This window comes from Triticum aestivum, chromosome 2B (assembly GCF_018294505.1).
Source record: "Triticum aestivum cultivar Chinese Spring chromosome 2B, IWGSC CS RefSeq v2.1, whole genome shotgun sequence".
Classification (NCBI taxonomy): domain Eukaryota; kingdom Viridiplantae; phylum Streptophyta; class Magnoliopsida; order Poales; family Poaceae; genus Triticum; species Triticum aestivum.
Window position 1 is genome coordinate 362,344,621 of NC_057798.1, and position 22,552 is coordinate 362,367,172.

Sequence of the window (22,552 nt, forward strand, 5' to 3'; positions counted from 1 at the left end):
TGCCATGTCTCACTCCGTGAGTTGATCTGAGTTGTTCGATCTTCGAGAAGATCGATCCTTCTAGCGTTTTCCCTTTCCTCTCATTGCCATGATTGGTTGGAGTGCTCAGGGCGAGAAATTGAGACGAAGATAGTGATCGAATCAACGTTCTTCGAAGTGAAACCGGGATCGTGAAGATTGTATTAGTTTGCGTTCCTCCTTCCATCTTGCCCTACGCTCGAATCTCGGGACGAGATTCCTGTTTAGTGGGGGTGAGTTGTCACATCCCTAGCTCTGGTCTGTCTAGAGCTAGCATCTGTTGTTGCATCATGTTTAAATTTTCTCAGAAACTTGAAATGGGGATTGTTGAAACCCTAGCACCAAATGAATTCAACTAGGTTCAATAAAAATATCTTCAATGAACCCAAATGCCCTTTAGAAAAGTTCATGATTTTTGTTAAAGGTGAAAACCTCTGCCAAAAATGATGCACCTATTTCTATGCCATTATGGAATTTTGAATTAAATCTTATTGTATTTGACTTTGGGCATTTAAATACTATAAATAATTTAAATGTTCAAATAATGTTGGAACTATTTTTGGGCCACTGAAATAATTCAGCAAGTTTCCATGAATATTTTCAGGATTTTAGGAAATGCCTTGGTATTTTTCCTAAGCTCAAACAGAGGCAAAAAAATAGAAAATAGAAATAAAATAAAACAGAGAAACCTTACCTGGAGCTTACCTGGCCTCACCTATGCAGCCACCAGAGGGGCCAGTCCACCACTTTAGAGGCCTAGCCCACAGGGGCATGACCGTCTTCTACCTTTGCCAGTAGGCAGAGGCGAACCGGAGCACGACGGCGGCTACACCAGCTCTTGCTTCACGCTGGCGAGCTCTCCTTTCCCCCTCACGCCCTCGAGACGCGACGCAGCTCCCTGGCCCACTCCCTCACCCTCCCCGTGTCTCTTTCCTCTCCTCTGCCCTCTCCTTCACGACCGCCCGAACGAGCCAGAGTGCGCCGATGAGCACCACCGCGACCACAGCCTCCCCCTGCCTCTCCGATGTGACCTCGAGCTCCATAGTGGACCCATACGCCGTCTTCACCGAGCCACGCGACGGGAAGAGCTCTGGAGCATCGTCCCCGACGTCTTCTTCCTCCTCGGGCCACCGACATCGCCGATGACCTCCCGTCATCACCAGCAACTCCCCGAGCACGTAGAGGCCTCCGTTCAACTCGATGTGAGCTGCTACGCCTTTCCCCTTCCTCCCCGAGCTCATTCCTGTCCTGTAGCCGCCGATTCCACCGGAGCCGCGAGCTCGGCTCCGCCGGCCATGACGCCACCGTGGATACCGTCACCTAGAGCTACAACCCCCTCCAGTTGCTCCTACTGTGCACCACAACGCTGAAACTGCTGAGACCTGAACTCCGGCCGCCCCTTTGAGCTCGCCGCCGTCGATATAGGTCGCCCCTGGCGTAACTGACCGCACAACTCGACGCGCGGGATCACCAGCTGTCCGTAGGTGGTCTCCTCCATCCGTTTGGACGCCGGAGCGTGAAACCCGCAGCTCTCTGCCACGTCTGACCTCGCCGGCATCGAGTCGCCAGCAGGTTTTGACCCAGTTGACCCGGGTTTGACCACTGTTTGACCCTAGTGGGTCACTGACGTGTGGGCCCGGCCCCTACTAACTTTTGGTTAAATTAATAACTAATTTTAGTTAAGCCACTGACTCACTGATATGCGGGCCCCACCTGGCTTATTAAACTAGTTTAGGTTTAAACTTAGTTAGTTTAACCTAGGTTAGTGCTAATTAAACTAGCACTACAAAAAAAATACACTTCTGTGATGATATGAATTTGTCATAGCAGGTTATATTTTTTGTCATGCATGTACATCCATGACGATTTTATGACAGAATCAAGATAGTCATACCTGTGCTGTCGTAGAAGTGTTCCATGACATTACCAAAATTATCATCATGGATGTGTCCACTTCCATGACAATAAATTGCGCGTCACAGAAGTGCTTTCGTCAAGGCTGACCGACACATGGCATCCACCGTAATGGAACGCCGTTAAGCTATCGGGTCAGGTTTTGGATCCGATAACCCGTTAACAGCCCCGACCAATGGGGATTTTCCACGCATAAAATCATCATTGGCTGGAGGAAGCACGTGTCGGCTCATCATTGGGACAGATCTCATCCACCCACTGGACAAATGGCGCCAATGATACGTCGACATGTGGCACGGCCCAACAGTGGCCCATTCCTGTGAAAAGGCTGGCCCGTTTGACTTGGTAAAAAGCTGGCGGGCCGGCCCATGGAAAGCCTGTTAATGGCCTGTTATCATATAGCCCATTTACAACCCGCTAACCCAAGGCCCGTTACGCCCTATGCAAATTAGGCCCAATAGCGTCATCTGGGCCATCCAATATGATTCCACCCCATTTTCACTTCTGGCCCATGTATGGCCCATGACATCTTTCGGCCCATATGAGGCCCTTTGTAACTCTTGGCCCATTAGCGGCCCGTGCTGAAACTGGCCCGTAATGAACAGTGTATTACTTTACACCCATTAACGGCCCACGGTGAAACTGGCCCGTAATGAACAGTGTGACACTTTATACCCATTAACGGGCCATCATTCCGTTGGGCCGTTTCCAGCCCAAGTTAACTTTCGGCCTTCTGAGGGCCCATTTATTCATGGGCTCATTTGCAGCATTCGGTTACTTACGGCCCATTACTGTCATTTTCTGCTTGTGGGCCAAATTCAGCCCGTCGTTACAGTCGGCCCGTTTATGGTCCGTTAGTCTGTTGGGCCATTTTCATAGCATCACCAAATACGGCCTATTAACGGCCCGTTTTGGTCAGCCCATAAAACATACTATTTCCATTATAGGCCCGTCTACGGCCCATTAAAGGCTCGTACAAGACCCATAAATGAGTCGGCGGCCCATGGATCCTACGTGACATATAAGGCCCATGGATCCTATGAGACGTAGAAGGCCCATGGATCTTGTGAGACGTAGAAGGCCCATGGATCCTGTGAGACGTAGAAGGCCCATGGATCCTACGAGACGTAGAAGGCCCATGGATCCTACGAGACGTAGAAGGCCCATGGATCCGACGGCCCGTGAAGGGCCATGGTCGGGCGAGTTGGCCCCCGTTTGAACGATATAGCATATTCAAAGAATTATCCTACTCAATACTATCACCTCTAAGAAGCATACACTATACAACAAAGAGATCAAGGCATAGAAAGGTAGAATAATCCTACACTATACAATAAAGAAATTACAGCCGATTATACCCACTTGGCATTATGGTTCGGCATAGGTGATAAAAGCATACACAAACAACAAATTTCATACACTGGGCAAATACAACTCAGACATTGTGGACGCGCATCAACTTAACTCCATTTCAACTATAGTCTCTTCAGAAAATAGGATTGGCCAGATTCAGATAGCACAAATTTCAGTCTGCAAAATCTCCAATTCCTTCATGGTTACCTCGGAGTCTTGTTTCATTTTTTGACTCCTGCATCTAGTACCTGCATGTCCAGTCTCAACTTGTTGATTATACGTTGACAATCATGTACACGTTGTCTTGCCAACTCTAGTTGATGCTCGAGAACTGATAGAGGCAAAGGTGTCTCGTCTTTCGATGAGATGATGGATATCGCTTTGTTGGAGGTCGACTTTGACGATCCGACTACGAACGTGCGAGGACGTCGCGCCTTAGCAATCGCTAAACCAACTCCGAGAGGTTATTGACCACGCCGGAGCACGATCAACCTGACCACGAGGGTCTGTTTCCTGCGAGAAAACGAAGAACAAGCAAGAAACTGAGATTGCAATCTGGATATTGCGAATATAAGATGAAAGCTTTATTGATCAAGGTGGGGTTCTGTGACGCCTTTGTCTGGTCGTTGAACACAAACGAAGTACGCGAAGTTGCAGCTATGGCGAACTTTTAATCTAAACAAAACCCAAAGTCTAAACGATGCCCTAAGGGCTGTATATATGGAGGAAGAGGGGGGGAATTTCGTGGCCCTTGGTGGAGGGGTCCGAAATCAACCCTATCTCTTGTTTCCCCACACATACGGACTCTAAAAATAGCCTATACTTATGTATTTCGAAATTACATGGGCCTGGCCCAATAATAAGGTGACGCAGCACCTAAAATAGCCTCAGGACGAAATTTATGAAGTGGCGTCTTGTATATTTCGTCCAAGGCTTCATGCACCCATTATGGTGGCTTCAAAGTCCTGAAATCATCACTTGTAACTCCGTTCTTGTTTCCCTTGCGCATGCCATCATCTCCATGCTTGTTCTTGCTCCAATGTTCATCCTTCTCTGATAAAGGCAAAGGTGTCCCGTCTTTCGATGAGATGATGGATTTCGCTTTGGTGGAAGTCGACTTTGACGATCCGACTACAAACGTGCGAGGACGTCGCGCCTTAGCAATCGCTAAACCAACTCCGAGAGGTTATTGACCACGCCGGAGCACGATCAACCTGACCACGAGGGTCTGTTTCCTGCGAGCAAACGAAGAACAAGCAAGAAACTGAGATTGCAATCTGGATATTGCGAATATAAGATGAAAGCTTTATTGATCAAGGTGGGGTTCTGTGACGCCTTTGTCTGGTCGTTGAACACAAACGAAGTACGCGAAGTTGCAGCTATGGCGAACTTTTAATCTAAACAAAACCCAAAGTCTAAACGATGCCCTAAGGGCTGTATATATGGAGGAAGAGGGGGGAATTTCGTGGCCCTTGGTGGAGGGGTCCGAAATCAACCCTATCTCTTGTTTCCCCACACATACGGACTCTAAAAATAGTCTATACTTATGTATTTCGAAATTACATGGGCCTGGCCCAATAATAAGGTGACGCAGCACCTAAAATAGCCTCGGGACGAAATTTATGAAGTGGCATCTTGTATATTTCGTCCAAGGCTTCATGCACCCATTATGGTGGCTTCAAAGTCCTGAAATCATCACTTGTAACTCCGTTCTTGTTTCCCTTGCGCATGCCATCATCTCCATGCTTGTTCTTGCTCCAATGTTCATCCTTCTCCAAGCTAGGCCCTTCATTTGTAAGCAAAACAAATGTATCCAATTTAGGCAGCATCATATTCTCATGAACATTAGAATCATTACCAAGAAATGAAAGTACCTGGTAATTTAGTTGGCGTGCACGAGCTCTAGTAATTGGTCCAGTATGTATAGCAGCAGGGGTTGTGGGTGTAACAATTGTATTGATGTCCTCATCATCCTCCCCTTCTTGAAATGAAGTCGTCCTCGACGGAAGTTCATCTTCCTCACCCAAATAAGGCTTCAAATCTGCAATGTTTCTGCAGGCAGCTCAAGTTTATATGCATTATCATTTATTTTCTCTAACACCTTAAAGGGACCATCAGCACGTGGCATTAACTTTGATTTGCGCAAATCAGGAAATCTATCCTTACGCAAATGTAACCAAACAAGATCTCCAGGTGCAAACACAACATGTTTTCTACCCTTATCTCCAGCAAGTTTATATTTAGCATTCATGCGCTCAATGTTTTCCTTAGTTAACTCATGCATTTTTAAAATCAATTCAGCACGTTGTTTAGCATCAAAATTAACCTTCTCCGAAGATGGAAGAGGCAACAAATCAATAGGTGCACGAGGTAGGAAACCATACACAACTTCAAAAGGGCACATCTTAGTAGTAGAATGCAATGAACGATTATAAGCAAATTCAATATGAGGCAAGCATTCCTCCCACATTTTCTTATTATTCTTCAAAACAGCCCTAAGCATAGTAGACAACGTTCTATTGACTACTTCAGTTTGTCCATCAGTTTGGGGGTGACAAGTACTACTAAAAAGCAGTTTAGTCCCCAACTTAGCCCATAAACATCTCCAAAAGTGGCTAAGAAATTTAGTATCACGATCTGAAACAATAGTATTTGGCACACCATGCAAGCGAATAATTTCACGAAAGAACAAATCAGCAACATTAATAGCATCATCGCTTTTATGACATGGTATAAAGTGTGCCATTTTCGAGAATCTATCCACGACAACAAATATGCTATCCCTCCCTTTCTTTGTTCGAGGTAAACCTAAAAGAAAGTCCATAAATATATCCTCCCAAGGAACACTAGGTACAGGCAAAGGCATATATAAACCATGAGGATTGAGTCGTGACTTAGCTTTTTGACATGTAGTGCAGCGAGCAATAAAACGCTCAACATCCCGTCTCATCTTTGGCCAAAAGAAATGTGTAGCAAGTACGTCCTCCGTCTTCTTCACGCCAAAGTGTCCCATTAATCCTCCTCCATGCGCCTCCTGCAACAACAAAAGACAAACGGAGCTAGCTGGAATGCATAGCTTGTTAGCACGAAACACAAATCCATCGTTAACAACAAACTTGTTCCACATTCTTCCTTCTTTACAATTCTGCATTACATCTTTAAAATCAGCATCATGCACATATTGATCTTTGATGGTCTCCAAACCAAATATTTTGAAGTCAAGTTGTGAAAGCATAGTATAGCGACGAGACAATGCATCAGCACTAACATTTTCTTTTCCCTTCTTGTGTTTAATGACATAAGGGAAAGTCTCAATGAATTCAACCCATTTAGCATGTCTACGATTTAGTTTAGCTTGACTTCTAATATGTTTCAAAGATACATGATCAGAATGTATAACAAATTCTTTGGGCCATAAATAATGTTGCCATGTTTCTAAAGTCCGAACAAGAGCATATAATTCTTTATCATAAGTAGAATAATTCAGACTAGGCCCACTCAATTTTTCAGAAAAGTATGCAACAGGTTTGCCATCTTGTAATAACACACCTCCTAATCCAATTCCACTAGCATCACATTCAAGCTCAAAAGTCTTATTAAAATCAGGAAGTTGGAGTAAAGGAGCATGTGTCAACTTATCTTTCAATACCGTGAAGGCTTCTTCCTGTGCGGTACCCCAAAGAAAAGGCACATCTTTCTTTGTAAGCTCATTGAGAGGTGCAGCAATGGTGCTGAAATCTCTCACAAAACGCCTATAGAATCCAGCGAGGCCAAGAAAACTCCTCACTTGTGTGACCGTTTTGGGCTGCGGCCAACTCTCAATAGCTTCAATCTTGGCTTTATCAACTTCAATTCCCTGTGGAGTAACAACATAGCCAAGAAAAGATACTCGGTCGGTGCAAAAGGTGCACTTCCCAAGGTTAACAAACAAACGTGCATCACGTAGAGCAATAAAAACAGCACGTAAATGTTCCAAATGTTCCTCCAAAGATCTGCTATAAATCAATATGTCATCAAAGTAAACTACCACAAATCGTCCAATGAAAGCACGTAAAACTTCGTTCATTAATCTCATGAAAGTACTAGGTGCATTAGTTAACCCAAAAGGCATGACTAACCACTCATATAATCCAAACTTAGTTTTAAATGCTGTTTTCCATTCATCTCCCAATTTCATACGAATTTGATGGTAGCCACTACGCAAATCAACTTTGGAGAATATTGTAGAGCCACTCAATTCATCAAGCATATCATCTAGCCTAGGAATAGGATGACGATAACGAATAGTAATATTATTAATGCCTCTACAATCAACACACATACGTGATGTACCATCCCTTTTCGGCACTAGAATAATAGGAACAGCACAAGGACTAAGGGATTCGCGTATATAACCTTTGTCGAGAAGCTCTTGTACTTGACGCATAATCTCCTTCGTCTCCTCTGGATTGGTACGGTATGGTGCACGGTTTGGCAGTGAAGCACCGGGAATTAAGTCAATCTGATGCTCAATCCCTCGAATAGGCGGTAATCCCGGTGGCACGTCTTGTGGAAAAACGTCAGAGAACTCCTGCAAAATGTTAGTGACAGCAGGAGGCAAAGAGGAAGGCACGTCCTCGAATGAAAATAATGCCTCTTTGCACACAAAAGCATAGCAAACAGATTTGCTGAAATCTAGCTCATCAATATCAGATTTGGTGGCAAATAAACATGCACTTTTCAATTTAATTTCAGAAGCAACACTAGATGGTTTATTAGTAGGCTTCATTTGTTGCTCAAATTCTTTTGCCACAATCTGATTTTCACTCTTATTCTTCTCCTGTTTTGCTTTATTAGCTCTATTAATATCATCTTTCAAAATGGAATCAGGAGTCATAGGAAGCAAAGTAATATTTTTATCCTTATGAACAAGAGTATAGTGATTGTTTCTACCATGGTGTACAGAGTTTTTATCAAATTGCCATGGTCTACCAAGTAATAAGGAACATGCTTGCATAGGTACCACATCACAATCAACATAATCAGCATATGTAGAGATACTAAAATGCACACGAACAGTACGTGTTACCTTAACCTTGCCGCTGTTGTTGAACCATTGGATGTAGTAAGGATGTGGATGTGGTCTTGTGGTGAGAGAAAGCTTCTCCACCATCTCCATGCTAGCCAAGTTGTTGCAGCTCCCTCCGTCTATTATGACGCGCACAGAACGTTCTTTCACAACTCCCTTGATAGAGGCAAAGGTGTCCCGTCTTTCGATGAGATGATGGATTTCGCTTTGGTGGAAGTCGACTTTGACGATCCGACTACGAACGTGCGAGGACGTCGCGCCTTAGCAATCGCTAAACCAACTCCGAGAGGTTATTGACCACGCCGGAGCACGATCAACCTGACCACGAGGGTCTGTTTCCTGCGAGCAAACGAAGAACAAGCAAGAAACTAAGATTGCAATCTGGATATTGCGAATATAAGATGAAAGCTTTATTGATCAAGGTGGGGTTCTGTGACGCCTTTGTCTGGTCGTTGAACACAAACGAAGTACGCGAAGTTGCAGCTATGGCGAACTTTTAATCTAAACAAAACCCAAAGTCTAAACGATGCCCTAAGGGCTGTATATATGGAGGAAGAGGGGGGAATTTCGTGGCCCTTGGTGGAGGAGTCCAAAATCAACCCTATCTCTTGTTTCCCCACACATACGGACTCTAAAAATAGCCTATACTTATGTATTTCGAAATTACATGGGCCTGGCCCAATAATAAGGTGACGCAGCACCTAAAATAGCCTCGGGACGAAATTTATGAAGTGGCATCTTGTATATTTCGTCCAAGGCTTCATGCACCCATTATGGTGGCTTCAAAGTCCTGAAATCATCACTTGTAACTCCGTTCTTGTTCCCCTTGCGCATGCCATCATCTCCATGCTTGTTCTTGCTCCAATGTTCATCCTTCTCCAAGCTAGGCCCTTCATTTGTAAGCAAAACAAATGTATCCAATTTAGGCAGCATCATATTCTCATGAACATTAGAATCATTACCAAGAAACAAAAGTACCTGGTAATTTAGTTGGCGTGCACGAGCTCTAGTAATTGGTCCAGTATGTATAGCAGCAGGGGCTGTGGGTGTAACAATTGTATTGATGTCCTCAGAGGAGTGAATTCACCTTGTGTCCAATGGCGTATGTTCGAGGTCTCGTCATATTGACTACTTCAGTTTGTCCATCAGTTTGGGGGTGACAAGTAGTACTAAAAAGCAGTTTAGTCCCCAACTTAGCCCATAAACATCTCCAAAAGTGGCTAAGAAATTTAGTATCACGATCTGAAACAATAGTATTTGGCACACCATGCAAGCGAATAATTTCACGAAAGAACAAATCAGCAACATTAACAGCATCATCGCTTTTATGACATGGTATAAAGTGTGCCATTTTCGAGAATCTATCCACGACAACAAATATGCTATCCCTCCCCTTCTTTGTTCGAGGTAAACCTAAAACAAAGTCCATAGATATATCCTCCCAAGGAACACTAGGTACAGGCAAAGGCATATATAAACCATGAGGATTGAGTCGTGACTTAGCTTTTTGACATGTAGTGCAGCGAGCAATAAAACGCTCAACATCCCGTCTCATCTTTGGCCAAAAGAAATGTGTAGCAAGTACGTCCTCCGTCTTCTTCACGCCAAAGTGTCCCATTAATCCTCCTCCATGCGCCTCCTCCAACAACAAAAGACGAACGGAGCTAGCTGGAATGCATAGCTTGTTAGCACGAAACACAAATCCATCGTTAACAACAAACTTGTTCCACATTCTTCCTTCTTTACAATTCTGCATTACATCTTTAAAATCAGCATCATGCACATATTGATCTTTGATGGTCTCCAAACCAAATATTTTGAAGTCAAGTTGTGAAAGCATAGTATAGCGACGAGACAATGCATCAGCAATAACATTTTCTTTTCCCTTCTTGTGTTTAATGACATAAGGGAAAGTCTCAATGAATTCAACCCATTTAGCATGTCTACGATTCAGTTTAGCTTGACTTTTAATATGTTTCAAAGATTCATGATCAGAATGTATAACAAATTCTTTGGGCCATAAATAATGTTGCCATGTTTCTAAAGTCCGAACAAGAGCATATAATTCTTTATCATTAGTAGAATAATTCAGACTAGGCCCACTCAATTTTTCAGAAAAGTATGCAACAGGTTTGCCATCTTGTAATAACACACCTCCTAATCCAATTCCACTAGCATCACATTCAAGCTCAAAAGTCTTATTAAAATCAGGAAGTTGGAGTAAAGGAGCATGTGTCAACTTATCTTTCAATACCGTGAAGGCTTCTTCCTGTGTGGTACCCCAAAGAAAAGGCACGTCTTTCTTTGTAAGCTCATTGAGAGGTGCAGCAATGGGCTGAAATCTCTCACAAAACGCCTATAGAATCCAGCGAGGCCCAGAAAACTCCTCACTTGTGTGACCGTTTTGGGTTGCGGCCAACTCTCAATAGCTTCAATCTTGGCTTTATCAACTTCAATTCCCTGTGGAGTAACAACATAGCCAAGAAAAGATACTCGGTCGGTGCAAAAGGTGCACTTCCCAAGGTTACCAAACAAACGTGCATCACGTAGAGCAATAAAAACAGCACGTAAATATTCCAAATGTTCTTCCAAAGATCTGCTATAAATCAATATGTCATCAAAGTAAACTACCACAAATCGTCCAATGAAAGCACGTAAAACTTCGTTCATTAATCTCATGAAAGTACTAGGTGCATTAGTTAACCCAAAAGGCATGACTAACCACTCATATAATCCAAACTTAGTTTTAAATGTTGTTTTCCATTCATCTCCCAATTTCATACGAATTTGATGGTAGCCACTACGCAAATCAACTTTGGAGAATATTGTAGAGCCACTCAATTCATCAAGCATATCATCTAGCCTAGGAATAGGATGACGATAACGAATAGTAATATTATTAATGCCTCTACAATCAACACACATACGTGATGTACCATCCTTTTTCGGCACTAGAATAATAGGAACAGCACAAGGACGATAACGAATAGTAATATTATTAATGCCTTTTTCAGCACACACATACGCGTATATAACCTTTGTCGAGAAGCTCTTGTACTTGACGCATAATCTCCTTCGTCTCCTCTGGATTGGTACGGTATGGTGCACGGTTTGGCAGTGAAGCACCGGGAATTAAGTCAATCTGATGCTCAATCCCTCGAATAGGCGGTAATCCCGGTGGCACGTCTTGTGGAAAGACGTCAGCGAACTCCTGCAAAATGTTAGTGACAGCAGGAGGCAAAGAGGAAGGCATGTCCTCGAATGAAAATAATGCCTCTTTGCACACAAAAGCATAGCAAACAGATTTGCTGAAATCTAGCTCATCAATATCAGATTTGGTGGCAAATAAACATGCACTTTTCAATTTAATTTCAGAAGCAACACTAGATGGTTTATTATTAGGCTTCATTTGTTGCTCAAATTCTTTTGCCACAATCTGATTTTCACTTTTATTCATCTCCTGTTTTGCTTTATTAGCTCTATTAATATCATCTTTCAAAATGGAATCAGGAGTCATAGGAAGCAAAGTAATATTTTTATCCTTATGAACAAGAGTATAGTGATTGTTTCTACCATGGTGTACAGAATTTTTATCAAATTGCCATGGTCTACCAAGTAATAAGGAACATGCTTGCATAGGTACCACATCACAATCAACATAATCAGCATATGTAGAGATACTAAAATGCACACGAACTGTACGTGTTACCTTAACCTAGCCGCTGTTGTTGAACCATTGGATGTAGTAAGGATGTGGATGTGGTCTTGTGGTGAGAGAAAGCTTCTCCACCATCTCCATGCTAGCCAAGTTGTTGCAGCTCCCTCCGTCTATTATGACGCGCACAGAACGTTCCTTCACAACTCCCTTGGTATGGAACAAATTGTGCCTCTGATTTTGCTCAGCTTGTGTGACCTGCACACTCAAAACACGTTGAGCAACTAAACATTCATACCTGTCAGCGTCTTCAGGAGCCATGTATTGCGTCTCATGATCAGAATCATCTCCACCATGTTCTTCACGTGTAATAAGAGCCAATGTCTCCTCATCATAGTCACTAGCAGACTCATATCCACCATCCGCGGTAGCAATCATCACACGCGGAGATTTGCATTCCCTCGCATAATGACCTCCTCCCTTACAACGACGACAAATAATATCACTTGTGTGCCCTGTTGATGCCATGGAAGAAGAAGAACGCTGTGCAGGCCCCGCAGGTGCGCTCTTGGCAGATAATGGTGGTTGTGCCTGTTTTCTTGTATCACGGCTGGAGGTGGCACCGGATGGAGGTTGATGAGGACATGACTACCTTGGATATGACCAAAAATATTGCATATATGCATATTTGTCAGGTGATTTCTAGTGCAAACTATTCAATAATCTATTTATGTTATCCAGAACAAAAATACTTCACACACTTTTGTGTTTTGTCTAATTGCAGGTGTATGGGACATTTGTACAATCCACATATGAAGATAAGGAAGAAAGAGATGTTTATTTGCTGTCCAAAAAGTTCTCTCACGTCACTTTTGGCCCAAGAGAAGATAGAGTCCAAGTCTCTCACGTTCTGGATTCAGATTCGGACTGCACAGACATACCTGACTCAAAACGCACACAAGTTTTTCATACAGACTCCAAATTGGGTGATTCTTTTTTTGTTGGAAACTAGATTTCGTGCACTTTCCAACCCAATTGGAATCACCTTCAAATTCGTCCGGAGTGTTGAGTTGTGGACGAAACAATCTGATGCTGCAGCAGAATCCGAGTCAAACTACAAGTCCAAAGGTGTTACATCACCTCCACTTGAGCCCATTGGCCTTGTACGACCTAGATTTAGTTTTAGGCTGCCTTGGGACGTCCTCCCACCTTCTTGGCCGCCACCCCTTGCTCCTATATAAGTAGATCCATCTAGTAGCTTTTCCTTGGGATTTGTTTAGTTAAAAGTTAGCCAACGCAACTTCGTGTACTTCGTTTGTGTCCAACGACCAGAACAAGACCGCTTTCGGATCCCCACCTTTATCAATACTTCATACATATTTGCAATATTCAGATTGCTTTTATCATATTCTTGCTCGTTCTTCGATTGCTTGCAGGAATAGACCTTCGTGGTCAGGCTGACCGTGCTTCCAGCATCGTCAGTAACCTCAGGAGATTGGTTTAGCGATTGCTAAGGCGCAACGTCGTGCACGTTTGTAGTCGGATCGTCAAAGTCGTCTCCACCAAATTGATAGTTATCATCTCATCGAAAGATCGGGACCCTCGCCTCTATCAAGTGGTATCAGTTTTCAGGTTGCTCGGTGAGAATTTCCAGTTTTTCTAGATTAGATTTATTTTCTTACCTATTGTCCAAGAAAAAGCCACAAAAAAGAGTTAGATCTATTCATCTTTGGTCCAAGCCAGTCTGAGCCTTTGCAATTTTCTTTTCATTGCTTGCATAGTTGAATTATCGGTTGCATCGTCGTGTCGAGTTGCTGGTCTTAGTGTCTAGTTCGTTTAGAGTTTCGAGTTCTGTTCACATTAGTCACGCCACCGCTGCATCATTATCTCTTCCGCTGTCCACCACCCATCCATCAATTTCCACCACGTGCTACCCACCATTCATTGTCATAATAATAGTTGAGATCGTTCACATCTTCACTTGATCGAATCTGCATCTTATCTAGTTTATCTTGGAAAGAGGGAGAAAAAGAAGATAAAGAAAAAAAAAGAGAGAAAAAAGGAAAGAAAAAAAAGAAAAAAAGGGAGAAGAAAAAGAAAAAAAAGGCGTGAGAAAAAAAAGAGAAGAAAATTTTTTTTGGCTCTATCTAGAATCAATCTCGTACCTGAATTCGGATTGGAATCTGTTTTGCGCACTGTTCAGTAAAACAGGTGTATCTTCCTCATACGAAGTCAGTTTTGGCTCCGTGAGTACTCAAATTGAAGATAGCGACGAGCCGCATCTAAATAGTTGCAGAAGCTAGTTCAATATTTGAAACCTCAAAATCGGCTTCTAAATAGGTCTTTTTGCCCTCCGAAGTTCGTGAACACAACTTGTTCCAATTTTTCAGGCCAGTTTTAGAATTCTTTGACTCCTCATATCAACTCGGAATTGAGTGATTCTTTTTGCATTGGAAAGCTTGAGTTAGTAGCATTCTTTGAAAGAATTTATCAGAAAATTGTCTCAAACTTTTCAAGAGGAAAGTTGGAGAGAGAGTTGTTGTATATCCTGCTTGGCAGTTGTTTTTCATCATTATCTTCACTGCCGTTGTGATCTTCACTTATATCTTGCTGTCAAGAGCTACTTAGTATCCTTCATTGATGCTAGTTGTGCTACGTCGTGACCTCATTAGTGTTCTAGGCTCGCGTCTCTAGTCCGGTCTAGCCTAGGACCAGAACAGTACCGTCGTTGAGCGTTTATTCAACATTGCATCTTTGAATTGATTATTGCTAATCTTTTGCTACCATATATAGCCAACCCAGCTCCACATATTTCTACACCGTGTATACGTACGCTCCCCTGGCAATCGCTTTACTCAATATTCAGAGTTACTTGACACCGCTGGTTGCCGATCACCGCCTGCTGCATGGTAAGAACTTGTAAGACATTGATATTTGCTTTACTGTGAACATTTTACCACCACATCCTAGTAGTTATAGGAACATTATTTTTGGGTTTTATTTCTTGTTCTACAAATCATGACAGGATCCAGAGTCAATTCATGGGCTTTGTCGATCGCGGGAGACGTGCCACCACCTTTGCAAATACCACAACCGTCACGAGAGGTGCACAAACATCCAAATGCACATGATCAGGTTAATGTATCTATACCACCATTTAATGGCCGTTTTAAACCTTCTTTATATATTGAATGGGAGTTCGACATAAAAAATATATTTGCTTCCCATAATTTCGATGAACATAAAAAGGTTAAGGTTGCGGTTGGTTCTTTCACTGGTTATGCTTTGGTTTGGTGGAGTGAATATTGTCGGTTACACCCTGATTATATACCTACTACTTGGGATGATTTGAAACATGCGACATACTTTCGTCCCTGCTTATTATACTCGTGACATGATTAAGAAGTTGCAACACTTAAAACAAGGTAGTGAAACTGTAACAAAATATTATGATGATTTACAAACTACCTTATTGCATTCCTCTTTAGAAGAAAGTGAAGATGATTTTATGGATAGATTTTGGGGAGGATTAAACCGTGATATTCAAGAGATACTAATTCATGAAGAGTGTTATCCTATGGACCATTTGTTTCATCTTGCTTGCAAAGCTGAACAGGAAATAAAACGACGTGTTGGCCACGAGGAGAACAAGCGCACGGTGCACATTCCAATAGTTGATATGATTGTTCCTTCAACTACTAGGCATACTATGACAACCACATCCGTTGTTATCAGGACTACATCGCCTCCACCATGTGACACATCGGCCCCGAGAGTGGCTACATCATCTGAGTTGATCATAAGAGGTAATGACAAAGGTATTGATCTTCCATCTCTACATGAGAATGATGAATGCCTTGTCAATTTGAATGCACCATCTGATGAGCTACCCACTACTTTGATCACACCACCTATTTTAGAGGACTACGTTGATAATTTGACTTTGCCATGTGATCAAACAACTAAAATACCAACAATTTTGAGTGCACCCATTGAATTAACTATTGATGCAAAAGAACCAATGTTTAATCATTTTGATATGACCTCTAATCTTGGTGATGATTCTGTGTTGAATGACTTATTGCATATTTGCTTATTTAAGCATGTTGTAGCATGTAAATTTGATGCAAGTAAGGTTTATTCACCAATGTTGGGATGGTTTAATGATGAACATTGTCAATCTTTTGAAATGAGTAAGAGCTTCACTTATATGTGCAAACTGAGTTGCAATATTTTCATGCCTTCTACTTCTTGTGCTAATTTTTTGGCTTTAGATTTTATGAACTATGCAAGTTACTCATCTATTCATGTGTCATATATGCAAAAATCAAGGGAAGTAAAAATGGATGACATATACATATACAACATGTACACCTTGTTTCTTTTGTTAGCCACATTTCAGATTAAGCAACGCCGCGGACGGCTTTATTTTCAAGAAGGGGAGGATGATGAGGACATGACTACCTTGGATATGACCAAAAATATTGCATATATGCATATTTGTCAGGTGATTTCTAGTGCAAACTATTCAATAATCTATTTATGTTATCCAGAACAAAAATACTTCACACACTTTTGTGTTTTGTCTAATTGCAGGTGTATGGGACATTTGTACAATCCACATATGAAGATAAGGAAGAAAGAGATGTTTATTTTCTGTCCAAAAAGTTCTCTCACGTCACTTTTGGCCCAAGAGAAGATAGAGTCCAAGTCTCTCACGTTCTGGATTCAGATTCGGACTGCACAGACATATCTGACTCAAAACGCACACAAGTTTTTCATACGGACTCCGAATTGGGTGATTCTTTTTTTGTTGGAAACTAGATTTCGTGCACTTTCCAACCCAATTGGAATCACCTTCAAATTCGTCCGGAGCGTTGAGTTGTGTACGAAACAATCTGATGCTGCAGCAGAATCCGAGTCAAACTACAAGTCCAAAGGTGTTACATCACCTCCACTTGAGCCCATTGGCCTTGTACGACCTAGATTTAGTTTTAGGCTGCCTTGGGACGTCCTCCCACCTCCTTGGCCGCCACCCCTTGCTCCTATATAAGTAGATCCATCTAGTAGCTTTTCCTTGGGATTTGTTTAGTTAAAAGTTAGCCAACGCAACTTCGTGTACTTCGTTTGTGTCCAACGACCAGACCAAGACCGCTTTCGGATCCCCACCTTTATCAATACTTCATACATATTTGCAATATTCAGATTGCTTTTATCATATTCTTGCTCGTTCTTCGATTGCTTGCAGGAATAGACCTTCGTGGTCAGGCTGACCGTGCTTCCAGCATCGTCAGTAACCTCAGGAGATTGGTTTAGCGATTGCTAAGGCGCAACGTCGTGCACGTTTGTAGTCGGATCGTGAAAGTCGTCTCCACCAAATTGATAGTTATCATCTCATCGAAAGATCGGGACCCTCGCCTCTATCAGAGGTGCTGGTGCAGTTGAAGTAGAAGATGCACGTGGTGTCCATGATGAAGGTCGGCCTGCAGAAAAGTTAGTTCGCCCCAATGCTTGTCGATCCTGCACTTCACGTTCAGCTTTACAAGCAAGATGGAATAAACGAGTGATATTAGTATACTCCTTATAGTCTAGAATGGTCTGAATCTCTCTATTTAATCCACCCAGAAAACGTGCAAGCATAGCTTCATTCTCCTCAACAATACCACATCTAATCATGCCAGTTTGTAATTCCTGATAATATTCTTCTACAGAATTTTTCCCTTGTCTTAAACGCTGCAATTTTTGAAGCAATTCACGTTGATAATATGGTGGAACCCAACGCGTACGCATAGCAGTTTTCAAAGCAGCCCAAGTAGTTGGAGTAGGATATAATCTACAATGTTCAGACCACCATACACATGCAAAACTAGTGAAAGCACAAACAGCAGCAGCAACTCGTCTCTCCTCAGGATATTGTAAACATGTAAATCGTTGTTCAGTTTCTAACTCCCAAGTAAGATATATATCAGGAACATATCTACCCTCAAATGGTGGAATATTCAATTTCAGTTTAGGAATATGGACATCATCTTGTACCTGAGGTGGTGGTGCAGGCCTACCATTACGAATATATACCTGAGGTCGACCTGCTGGTGGTGGTGCTGGTGGCTGCTCGTAGATCTGATTTTGATCAACCTCGTCCTCATAATCGCCCGCATACTCATCATCCTCCTGGGTACCAGCAGGAGCAGTAGCAGGAGCCAAAGAAGCACCAACAGCAGTAACAGCGGCACCAGAATTTTGTCCTAGCTCAATAGGAACACGCTGTGCTCGTCCATACTGATTCGGAAGGGGGCGTAGTTGTTGTTGTTGCAGAGGTACGACAGGTGCAGCCGGTGGTGGAAGACGCGCAAGCAGTTCATTAAATCTGTTATCGAGCTTTGTTTCGAACGTCTTCTCAAAGCCAGTGATCTTCTCCATGGCCTCTTCAAAATTGTTCAGCACATCTTGTACCTGTTCAGTCATCATTTGCTGAAACTTATCATGAAGCTCCTTGTTCGATAAGTTCTCCCAGTCAATCTCGTCGGCTTGTGATCCTGGCATGGTTAGCAGCAATAGAAACACACAAGAATATGATCCTACAGACTACTAAGAAGTGGTGGTGGTGTATCACAAATCCGTCAAGCAAATCTCAAATTCTTACCAGTTCTTACCCAGCAGCAGGCGGTGATCGGCAACCGTTGTAGTCAAAAACTCTCAAAGCTTGGATAGAGCGATTACCAGGGAGAGTCAAACACACGACGTAGATGTATGTAGAGCTGGGAAGGCTTATAGTATGGTAGCAAAAAGGGTCAGCAATAATCAATTCAGAGATGCAAAGTTGAATAAACGCTCAACGACGGTACTGTGCTGGTCCTAGGCTAGACTGTGCTAGAGACGCGAGCCTAGAACACCAACAAAATCACGGCGCGGCACGTAAACAAGGGAAAAGCACACTCTGAATTTTTTTTTCGCTCTTTTTTTTGCGCTCTTTTTTTTTGCGCTGCTTTTTTTTTGCGAAAAATCACTATAATGGCGAGTGTCTCAAAACTCTTCCTAGGTCAAACTGACAGGATGGGCACGAATTTTTTTTTTTCGACCAAATTTTTTTTTTCGACTGCCCGGACCCAAAAATTGGAAACAGGTCAAAAAAAACTTCCTATAATGGCACCTGTCTCAAAACACTCAGAAACACCTAAAAATAGGATAGCCAGAATTTTTTTCGAAAAATGCGTTTTCGAAAAATTTTGGGCCTAAACGGAGCGTGGCTACCCGACTCTTTTTTTTCCGAAACCTACTCCGGCAAGGAAACACGAATCGGAATCTGGATGGATCCCGAAAACAAACCTAATAAGCAAGGAACTCGGATTGGTGGTGGATATATGGTGGTGGTATATGGCAGCGGTGGTGGTAGCGTTGGTAGTATATGGATATGGATCGGTGGTGGTATATGGGCACGGATTGGTGGTGGTATATGGATACGGATTCAGAGCGGTGGTGGTAGATGGCAGGGGCGATGATGATAGTGCGGCGGCGGCGTGACAACTTATGACCAGAACTCGAAACTCTAAAAGACTAGACTCTAAGACCAGCAACTAGACACGACGATGCAACCGCAAATTCAACAAAGCAAAACCTTAAAAAGATTATGCAAAGGCTCAGATTGGTTCGGATATGATGAGCTAACCCTAATTTTTTTTGTGGCTTTTTCGTGGACTGTAGGTATGAAGAACAGACTCGATCTAAACTACGAAAAACTGTAAAATCTCACCGAGCAACCTGGAAATCTGATACCACTTGATAGAGGCAAAGGTGTCCCGTCTTTCGATGAGATGATGGATATCGCTTTGTTGGAGGTCGACTTTGACGATCCGACTACGAACGTGCGAGGACGTCGCGCCTTAGCAATCGCTAAACCAACTCCGAGAGGTTATTGACCACGCCGGAGCACGATCAACCTGACCACGAGGGTCTGTTTCCTGCGAGCAAACGAAGAACAAGCAAGAAACTGAGATTGCAATCTGGATATTGCGAATATAAGACGAAAGCTTTATTGATCAAGGTGGGGTTCTGCGACGCCTTTGTCTGGTCGTTGAACACAAACGAAGTACGCGAAGTTGCAGCTATGGCGAACTTTTAATCTAAACAAAACCCAAAGTCCAAACGATGCCCTAAGGGCTGTATATATGGAGGAAGAGGGGGGGAATTTCGTGGCCCTTGGTGGAGGGGTCCGAAATCAACCCTATCTCTTGTTTCCCCACACATACGGACTCTAAAAATAGCCTATACTTATGTATTTCGAAATTACATGGGCCTGGCCCAATAAAAAGGTGACGCAGCACCTAAAATAGCCTCGGGACGAAATTTATGAAGTGGCATCTTGTATATTTCGTCCAAGGCTTCATGCACCCATTATGGTGGCTTCAAAGTCCTGAAATCATCACTTGTAACTCCGTTCTTGTTTCCCTTGCGCATGCCATCATCTGCATGCTTGTTCTTGCTCCAATGTTCATCCTTCTCCAAGCTAGGCCCTTCAGTTGTAAGCAAAACAAATGTATCCAATTTAGGCAGCATCATATTCTCATGAACATTAGAATCATTACCAAGAAACGAAAGTACCTGGTAATTTAGTTGGCGTGCACGAGCTCTAGTAATTGGTCCAGTATGTATAGCAGCAGGGGTTGTGGGTGTAACAATTGTATTGATGTCCTCATCAAGAACATCAGCACATTCCAATTCCAATCCATAATCATTCGGTAACGGCCATGCCGCACTGCTCGTAGATTTTTGTGTTGATGTCACTTCATCCTGAAATGTTTCTGTAAGTACACATGACTAGGGCAGAAATATAGTTACAACAGTGAAGCAAACAAGACACTATTTTGTACTACATGGCAAAATAGGACTAACAATAATGTTACACGTCACTTCCACACAAAAAAAATGTTACACGTCATGAAGCATAAGCAGGTGATATTTTAAAAATTATAAGAAAGATAGTCCGTGCAGCCTGCATACAGAAATCCCTCTTAGCTCACCAGAGGAGCATGATGTTGGTGCCCAATCGAAAACACAGACAAGTTACAAATTTAGACATCACGTTGCGTATAAGTAAGCAAGCAGTTGGCCATTCTATACCTCAATTAAAGTCTTAGGGAGCATAATGAACAGCAGAGGGTTTCATACAAACATACTATAGCAGGCAAAACTATGCAATCATTAGCGTAGTATAAACTAGATTGTGAGCCTCAAGCAATAATAGTTGGTTAATAGACTTCAAAGCTTCAGGCACACTTCGGCAGAGTAATTAAATGGTAAGGCATTTTATTATGTCAACTAATAGTGATACAAGTACCGAACATCAGGCATAATTATTTGGGCATCTCATTAAGTGAGGACAAATAAAGCAATTGAAAACATAAAATTAACTATGCCTGAAACAAACAAGGATTGAACTGTTGAGTTGCATACAATAACTTACCTTAGCAGGTTGAAGAGGCTCAGCGCAACTCCTACTTCTCTTGCCAGGCTCCTTCCTAACATCCTATACTTGGAAATCCTCAATCTTATCTTCATTGCACCCCCTCTGCAAGGTGACACAAACTAGTTACTCGTCTCCTTTAAAGATAAATATGCATACTTTCCAGTCTGTGAACACAAAAGGATGAGATTATAACAAAACAACACCACATAATGAAACATGCCGCATCTCTTGCACTTGCACACAATGAAATGAGCATTTACTATGTCTGCACTATGTAAAAACTAGGCATACCTTTGAACTGGATCTCTAGGTACTCTTGGAGAGCCTACTGTAGTGTACAGCCAAACCTTTATGTCACATATGAGTTAGACAAGGCCCCACTACAGCAACCCTTAGTGTTTAAATCATTGACAAGCTCTGTTAGAGTGTTAGGTCAAGAACAACAAGTAATCAAAGCAAATAGTCCTAGTATGGCTGGCTGATGCAAACAAGCAATTGAAACAGATGTGTGAGCAAATCTTACATATCAAGAAAAGAAGCAAAGAAGGAGGCTTACAAACCATCACTTGACTGACCAGATTTAGGGGGCATTTAAACATCATGTGCAACGTATGAACTAACATAAACATTGCATATTCCAGATTCTACAATGGAATGCACATGTATTAGGTTATGCCATGTATGATGATGCCTAAATGTACACATAGCAGGCAAGAGTGATTCATCATTGCAGGCACAATTGAATTGCAGGTTAAGTGCCAGTTCAATTCTGCCTTTTCAGGGCATATTGTCAAAATAATCCATAAAAGATGTAAAGAAGTCATTTTTGAGTTATGGGCTTGGGCTTAACTAATTTTGCTTAGGAGGGGGGTGTTTCGGATAGAACCTCACTAAAAATTGAAGGGAAGGGGAATAGTGAAATGACTCTATTGTCTGCCTATATTACACTCAAAATGCAACTGCTGACGCCCATGTCACACCTGACCCTCAAGTAAAAACAAACACGCAAGCATTCATTTGCCTGCCCGTTTGCATCTCCTCTCCCCTTTCCCTCTACCTTGATCCCCTGCCTGCAGCACCA